At 36.9% G+C, this 7,109-nt stretch overlaps 1 non-coding gene across 1 annotated transcript; it reads left to right on the forward strand.

Annotated features, from left to right (window-relative positions):
• The first annotated feature begins 4,313 nt into the window (after positions 1–4,313).
• Positions 4,314–4,385, forward strand: Trnad-guc. The gene has a single exon. It is a non-coding gene; the product is annotated as a tRNA-Asp (tRNA).
• The last annotated feature ends 2,724 nt before the right edge of the window (positions 4,386–7,109 follow it).

A 7,109-nucleotide genomic window follows, 5' to 3' on the forward strand; every position in this document is an offset into this window, starting at 1 on the left:
ATATAAAGTACGATTGTCTTTTACCTTATGAATGGCGTCTCTTGATTCAGCGAGAGTTGTTTGAACCCGGTCGATGTCGAGGCTTGGAAATTTTCTGTGTTGGGATTCTGTCGCCATCCTCTCCTAGGTGTATTCCAGTTACTCGATTGATATCTTAATAGTCTTCGCTGCTCCTTGGTGGAAGTTTTGGAAAAACAAACGTCATCGGAAAATAAAGCACAAAGCGATTAAATAAAACGCTGGTTTGGGTTCGTCATTTAATTTTATAGTTCGTAAAGGAACTCTGAAGAATTTCGCTTTACGGCGATGTTGCTATTAGGAAATTTTCCACCCCGATATTTGCACGTGAAGTGAACATGATGACGCAATTTCTTCACGTAATACGATTAACTGGTAATAGACCGAATATGTGCTCTTTGGTTTACACTTTGGGTACGTTTTCCATAAACGATACTAGTTTTAGTCACCTGTTCTAAAATGCTACGCAAGGTTATGAATGGTGCGTGCTAAACAATCTGCTATGTATTCGTATGATCGTTTCGCACACTGGACTCTTTCACTGATAATTAATCTATCTTATATACAGTGGGTTACAAAATTTTATTATTTTACTCCCAGGCCAAAAAGCATTATGCGTAAATGAAAAATTCACATCCATTACAGTACACACTTACAGGTTCACCTCTCAAATCCACCTGTCGTAGGTGACCTGTTAGGTCTACCTGTCAAAACACCTTTTAATCCACACCTAAAGGTCCACCGTCGATCCCAGTTGTTTAAAAATGTTTGACGATGAACTTATCCTCGTGTGAGATTGAAGGGACTTCAGCGCATTTTTGTATGGCAGATCAGTGTTTTATTAGCCAGTATTAACTATGTCATCAATAAGATGTTGTCGAAGGCTACCATATTCCCTTTGTCGGTGTCACTTCCGACATCCCATTCACCCGCAACGCGCGTTTGAAGGTTTGACTCCACCATCAGTAAGATCTCGTTGGGGGTTACTATATTCCCTTTGTCGATACCCACCTCCGACATCCCGTTCACTCGCAATTCGCATTTTGAAGGATTTCGCTAAAAACCCGGCACACTCATCTTTTGGGTACTTGTCATAGCTTGAGCGTTTATTGGCGATACGAGAAAGAGAAACCGCGATTCGAGTTTTATGAAACTTTTGGACGCCCAAAGTCGACTACCCCTCGAAGCGCACCGTGCAAAATGTGGTTCATTTCGGCCCTAGGAAAAAAAAGAAAATTCCGCCACGCATAAGTTGTGCGCGTTGACAAAATCTTTCCGACGACATATATTTGAAAACAATCTGTGAAAAATTGTAGAAGATAAAAGAAATCTGAAAAATCTCCAGGTTAGTATAACACGCTCGGGGATGGCGCCCAGATGTCGCCGACCCCACATCTTGTAACCCCGTCTCTAAAGTTGTTAACCACACGCAGGGGCGGACTGGCCAGTCGGGCGATCGGGCGATTGCCCGATGGGCCGGTATAAATGTCAACTGATGGGCCGCCAAAAATCGATTTATTTAACATTATTTTCTGTCTATATAATTTTATTGTATTGTGTTATGTTATACCTTATGAGTTATAATGGTCGATTCCAATTGGTCAGCGTGCAGAATAAGGCCAGTAGCGCACTAGGCAGACTCGCTGCGGCAGCCACACACGATTTTCAGCTCTCTAGGCGGGCTCGAATAAGCAATAGTGTGTGGGATTAGCTACCGCAGTCTGATGGCTGCCTAGTGCGTTACTGGCCTTATAATAATCGAATTTTTTCGCCGAATTTGTTTTTATTTGTAAGAGGACGCGTTACACTAGACAATGAGTCTTCCTATCTTTTCAATACAGTTTGCCAAAACAAGAAAATCTTCGTTTATGTCAGCGAAAGACAGGCAAGAAACTTTGTTTATACGGTATACGATGTATACTGTGAATACGGATAATTGTATAATTGAAGTTATTACAGTAATTTGGAAAGTGCAATATAGGGTGCAGAGGTAATAGAAACTAGGACCTTCTATCGTTAATGAACCCGGGCACCATGGTAATTTCTTGGAACCAATTTTATTATTAAAAAAATTGGACCCATTGCTAAATTCACATGTATCAACAGCGTTATTTGTGAAAAACAAAGAAAAGGCACCCGGGAAAGCCAAGACGAGGACAATCAAAACCAACGGTCAATATAATTACACAATAATAAAATATTTAAGTAATAAAACGTCAAATTTCAGAACAAGTTATTAAGGCAAAATTATATACCTCTTAAGTTGATACTGCTCAAGACATTAAAGAGACTATTTCTGTAGAACTAAATGTTAACCCGTGACTCCCAATTCTAAAAAATGGGCCGATAAATATTTTCCCCGGGCCGCTTAAAGGTTACCAGTCCGCCTCTGACCACACGGCTCCGATAGGTACATGTACTGTACACTCCTCGCCTTTTTACAAGCGTTATTCTACGAGCTCGCATTTACTGCCAGCCAGCCAGCAAGCTAGCCAAAGTGAGATTAAAAGCTACCTTTTTACAAATAAATTTGCAAAAATACGCGAAAAAGAGATGTTATTATCACATGTGCGACAGGTAATAGAATTCCAAGCTGCACCTGTAGGTGTGTACCTACCTTTACATCTAAAGTCGTTCTATCAAATCGTCAACTTTGTTGATTTTGTTAGGTTCTTTTTTAAATACCTACCAGCTATATACAAAGTAACTTTTTTCAACTCGTTGCCTCCGGATCTGCACATAATCGCATTCGATGTGGGATGATTGATTATTCCCTTTAAACTGTCTCCATTTACGTGAAAATTTAAAAAATATATAAAATATATGGTTTAACTTTTCAATTTCTCAAAAACTAAGAAATTCGCAACAAAGTGTAACGGACTTTTCTGTATAGATTTTATATTGGGCACTTGCCGGTGAAATTCTTTGGACTTCTTGTCAATAAACGATTACTTTAGAGACCATCTTTTATTATTCTGAGAGTCAGTCGCAACTGCGTTAAACATAATCCATATATTTTTATAAAAAATTTAGAAATTCTGTTTTTTTTACTAAAATCGACTTTAAACTAAGAGATTGCAGAGAGTGCAAAAGTTTAGGTTCAGGTTTGAGGTCTCTAAGTGGCATTTTTGGGACCGCAAAAACTGATATTGACTAAAAATCGCATTGGTTTTTAAATGATAAGGAATTGAAGAAAATATAGTGGGAAAGTCGGAAGATTTATTAAAATTTGACATATTTGACCGTCCCTCCCGCAGGTTAAAGCCACGGGATCAGCAGACATGACGATTTCTACTTGACTTTACAACAACAAAAATCAGTTATGTAACGATAACTAACAAGTTTCTATATAGCCATGGCTCTCCGTCTATTACTTTTTCTATTACGTAATTATCACTTGCGAAGTCGCCCACTTTATCATTATTGTATCGATGTTTCTGATGTGAGATGCCTACATAATCTATATCTATTATTGGAGAATGCGAGGGTGCACGCATGCATTGCATTGCAATTATATAATCTATACATTGTAATGATGTTTAGGAAAATGCTCGTGCAGAATTAAGGGCGCGGTCCTCAAAAGAGTGGAATTTTGATAACATAACACGTCCGTATTATCTAAGCTAAGACACCATTCACAAAATCTACTGAAGACAGACAATAATACAATATCGAAATTTTTCGCTAATTTTTCATTTCCATTAATTTTTCACCAGCGAAAACAAAGTTCCAATATCGGTAGATTTGTTAAAACCTAAAGCTTTTATCTTTGTTCGTAGGTATGGTATTACGATAGTGATATGCACGAAGTTTTACCTAATGGTATGACAATATTGCACTGTCGACGCAAAAAGTTGGTCCACTCGACTTTGAAGTTTAATAAAAAAAATAAGCATTGGGTCGATTTTAATGAGAGTTCTACCAAACTGAAGCCTGTTTTGTTCCCCATTCTTTTGATCTAACAACAATTTTAGAGTCAAATAGAATCAAAACTACCAACAGTTCAAATGCCCTGTATGTTTAAATTGAACCTTTCTGAATAAGCATAGGTACAAAGGCATTACGCCGCAGATAATGATGAATATTAAACGCTCATGCGATCAGACCATCCTGACCATCAAACCAAAACAGACTTTAATTTGTTGAGGGCAATAGGTAGTTCATTTGATTAGGTTAAATCGAATTTCTAGTATTCAAAGAATGAATGTAACCATAGCTTTAAGTAAATCTGTGATGTAACTAAAATGATTATACTGTTTGCGTATGATGCAGTAATGAAAGCATGTATTCACAAGTCCTCGGTAGTATAGTGGTCAGTATCCCCGCCTGTCACGCGGGAGACCGGGGTTCGATTCCCCGCCGGGGAGGAATTTTTTACTTCCAATATCTTGTATGGGATGGAAATTTATTTCCCATTACAAATTTGATGTTAACAGCCGTTTATGACCGCTCATTAACGTTAACTCCTACGTTGCAATTTAATGGCTTAGCTTAGGTAGTAATGGCATTTCGATGATTTACAGGACCAATATAAAACATGAAATCAACGTTGTAGTTATTGTAGATATTGCTATAATTTTCATTGCGGTTCGAGATAAATCCTTTACAATTGTAATACAAAATTTACTTTATATGCTGTCCCCAGAAGTAATGAATCAGAACATTGCAAATGAATGCATGTAATGGAAACGTAACTTAAAACCCAACCCAACAAATTTAATATTAACCCCTCCGCCCCTCACCCGTTCTCTTTCATTTTTTTAGAATCCTCATAAATCAAAAGAAAATTAATTTCAGTTAACCTAGCCATTTAAATGTAAGTGCATGCACATTAACCATGCATAAGCATTGTAAAATTAGAATTTTGAACATTTTGTATCTCATGATATAAACCGATACAACAAAATATCAAAGGATCCTCAGTGTCAGCATCACGACCATTTATATTATATTGCAACTTCGATCCATATCAAATTTATGTCTTGGGCATTGAAATAAATGCTCTTGGTCTCTTGCCAACGAACTCTTGGTACCTCAAAATACAAGTGGCTTCAGAAAAAGAATCGAACATTTTTGTTTCAAACACACGCGGTTATCAAATGTGTCTGTGACGTATTCTTTCGGCGTCAAGATAATACGTTTAATGCGCTTGAAAGCCAAAAATATTTTGAAACAATGCTCTTGGTCTTATTCGATTTTGGTGCAAGAATAACGATTTTACTTCAGATGTTTTGATCAAAATATACGTGATCACTAAAAATGCATCAAAATCATGTCTTGGGCATCGAAATAATCCTCTTAGTCTTGTTTCCAACGATCTGGGTGCAAGAATAACGATTTTGACAGGTTTTGATCAAAATACACGTGGTCTCAGAAAAAGAATCTTTGAATCAAACACACGCGGTTATCTAATGTGCATGTACTCTTTCGGCATCACAATAATGCGTTTAATGTGTTAATTCAGGGTACATTTTGCTCTAGTTATATTGAATTGTTACACATCACAGGGAATAATTTAGCGAAATCCGAACTTGTCCTACCTAAATATTAAAAAGTACGCGTACAACACAATCGGACACTTTTAAAAGAAGTTATTTCTTCATTCTTTATAATGCAACTTTCTAAACTCGAAATTAAAAAAAATGTTGCACAACATTAAACTTGTTAACATGTTGTTAAATCATATATCCGGCTAGACTACCGGTGCAAATTAGCACCCAGACTTTACGCTCTCCTTCAAAACAAATAAAATAATTCCTGCTATTGAAAAACCACTTCCACTCATAAATTCAACATTGTTGTTCTACGGCGACACTCGTCCGAACTGATAACCACCTGCATTGCTTATCTGGCACCTTGCCTTGTTTATTGCATAACCAATCAATCTTTGTCCGATAATAACTTTTTACTAACACCTGATCAGATAAAACTTTTTACTCACGTACAATTTACGATTAAATGTTCACTTATTTATGCATGTTAAATTTACCATACAAATAGAATTAAATGAATTAAACAATTACTGAGTAAATTTACAATAAGAAACATCAAAGTGATTCAACAAAATTTTCCCATTCTGTGTCCATTTGAAATACAAAATTCTCAGGTCTTATGAAATAACATGAATTATGTTACATACAGGATGTCCCGACTACTATTTCCGACATTCACACGGAAATTACGTTAACAGTAGTTAAAAGTTACCTTGAAGATCAGCATTCAGCAGGGAAAACTTAGGCCTTCTGTTGGTCGATGGAATCCGTTCCAGTCTGTTCCCCTGATAAAAAGAACGAAAGTATGAATTATTGGGAATGTTACTTCAGTATTTAGTGCAATGATAAATTTTACATTGCCATTTGGTTTCAGTGCAAAATACGTACCTGTTTATTTGTATCAACAGCTTTAGTAGGTGGGAAAAGGGAGTTATCACCAATGTAGCTTAGTATTATTACAAAAATCCGCTCAGCCCAGCCCTCTCAGAGTCACAGGGTTCTTAGCATCATCCTTGTCCGGTCCTTTGAGCCGGTATGTGCCATATGATCGCATTCAAAATAGGAGGTGCATATTCTTGATATATACAGTACAACCCAATATTAAGCTGCTTTCTCGCAATTGCTTTTTTACATTTACCGCAATTCGACACCCCAAGAAATGGGTTCATTGACTTTGAATTACCTTGAAAATATAATTAGACACCACATAAAAATGAGGTCATGAACAACCTATGACTTTGAAAATGTAATTGGGCACCGCAAAAACGGGCCCATTGGCCTTGAATCACATTGGAAAGGTCATTTACTAAACCACTTTGGATAACCTAAAAAATGGACTCGTTGATCTTGGATGACCTTGAAAATTTAATTTAGCACCACAATTGAGGCAATTGGCATTGAATGACTTGTATGTGCTTGAAAATGTAATTTGACACCCCAAAAAAATTAAATACGATAAGTTGCACTTTGAGCTTTACCTTGACCTACTTTCCAAGGTGACCACCACCCAATGTAATGGGGAAAATGCGCTGTACCAACGCTACCTTAAAGAAATCAAAGTCATTTGTACTTGTAACATGACTGTAATTGATAGACAAA

Source organism: Photinus pyralis, unplaced genomic scaffold (assembly GCF_008802855.1).
Source record: "Photinus pyralis isolate 1611_PpyrPB1 unplaced genomic scaffold, Ppyr1.3 Ppyr1.4_LG5, whole genome shotgun sequence".
Lineage (NCBI taxonomy): Eukaryota > Metazoa > Arthropoda > Insecta > Coleoptera > Lampyridae > Photinus > Photinus pyralis.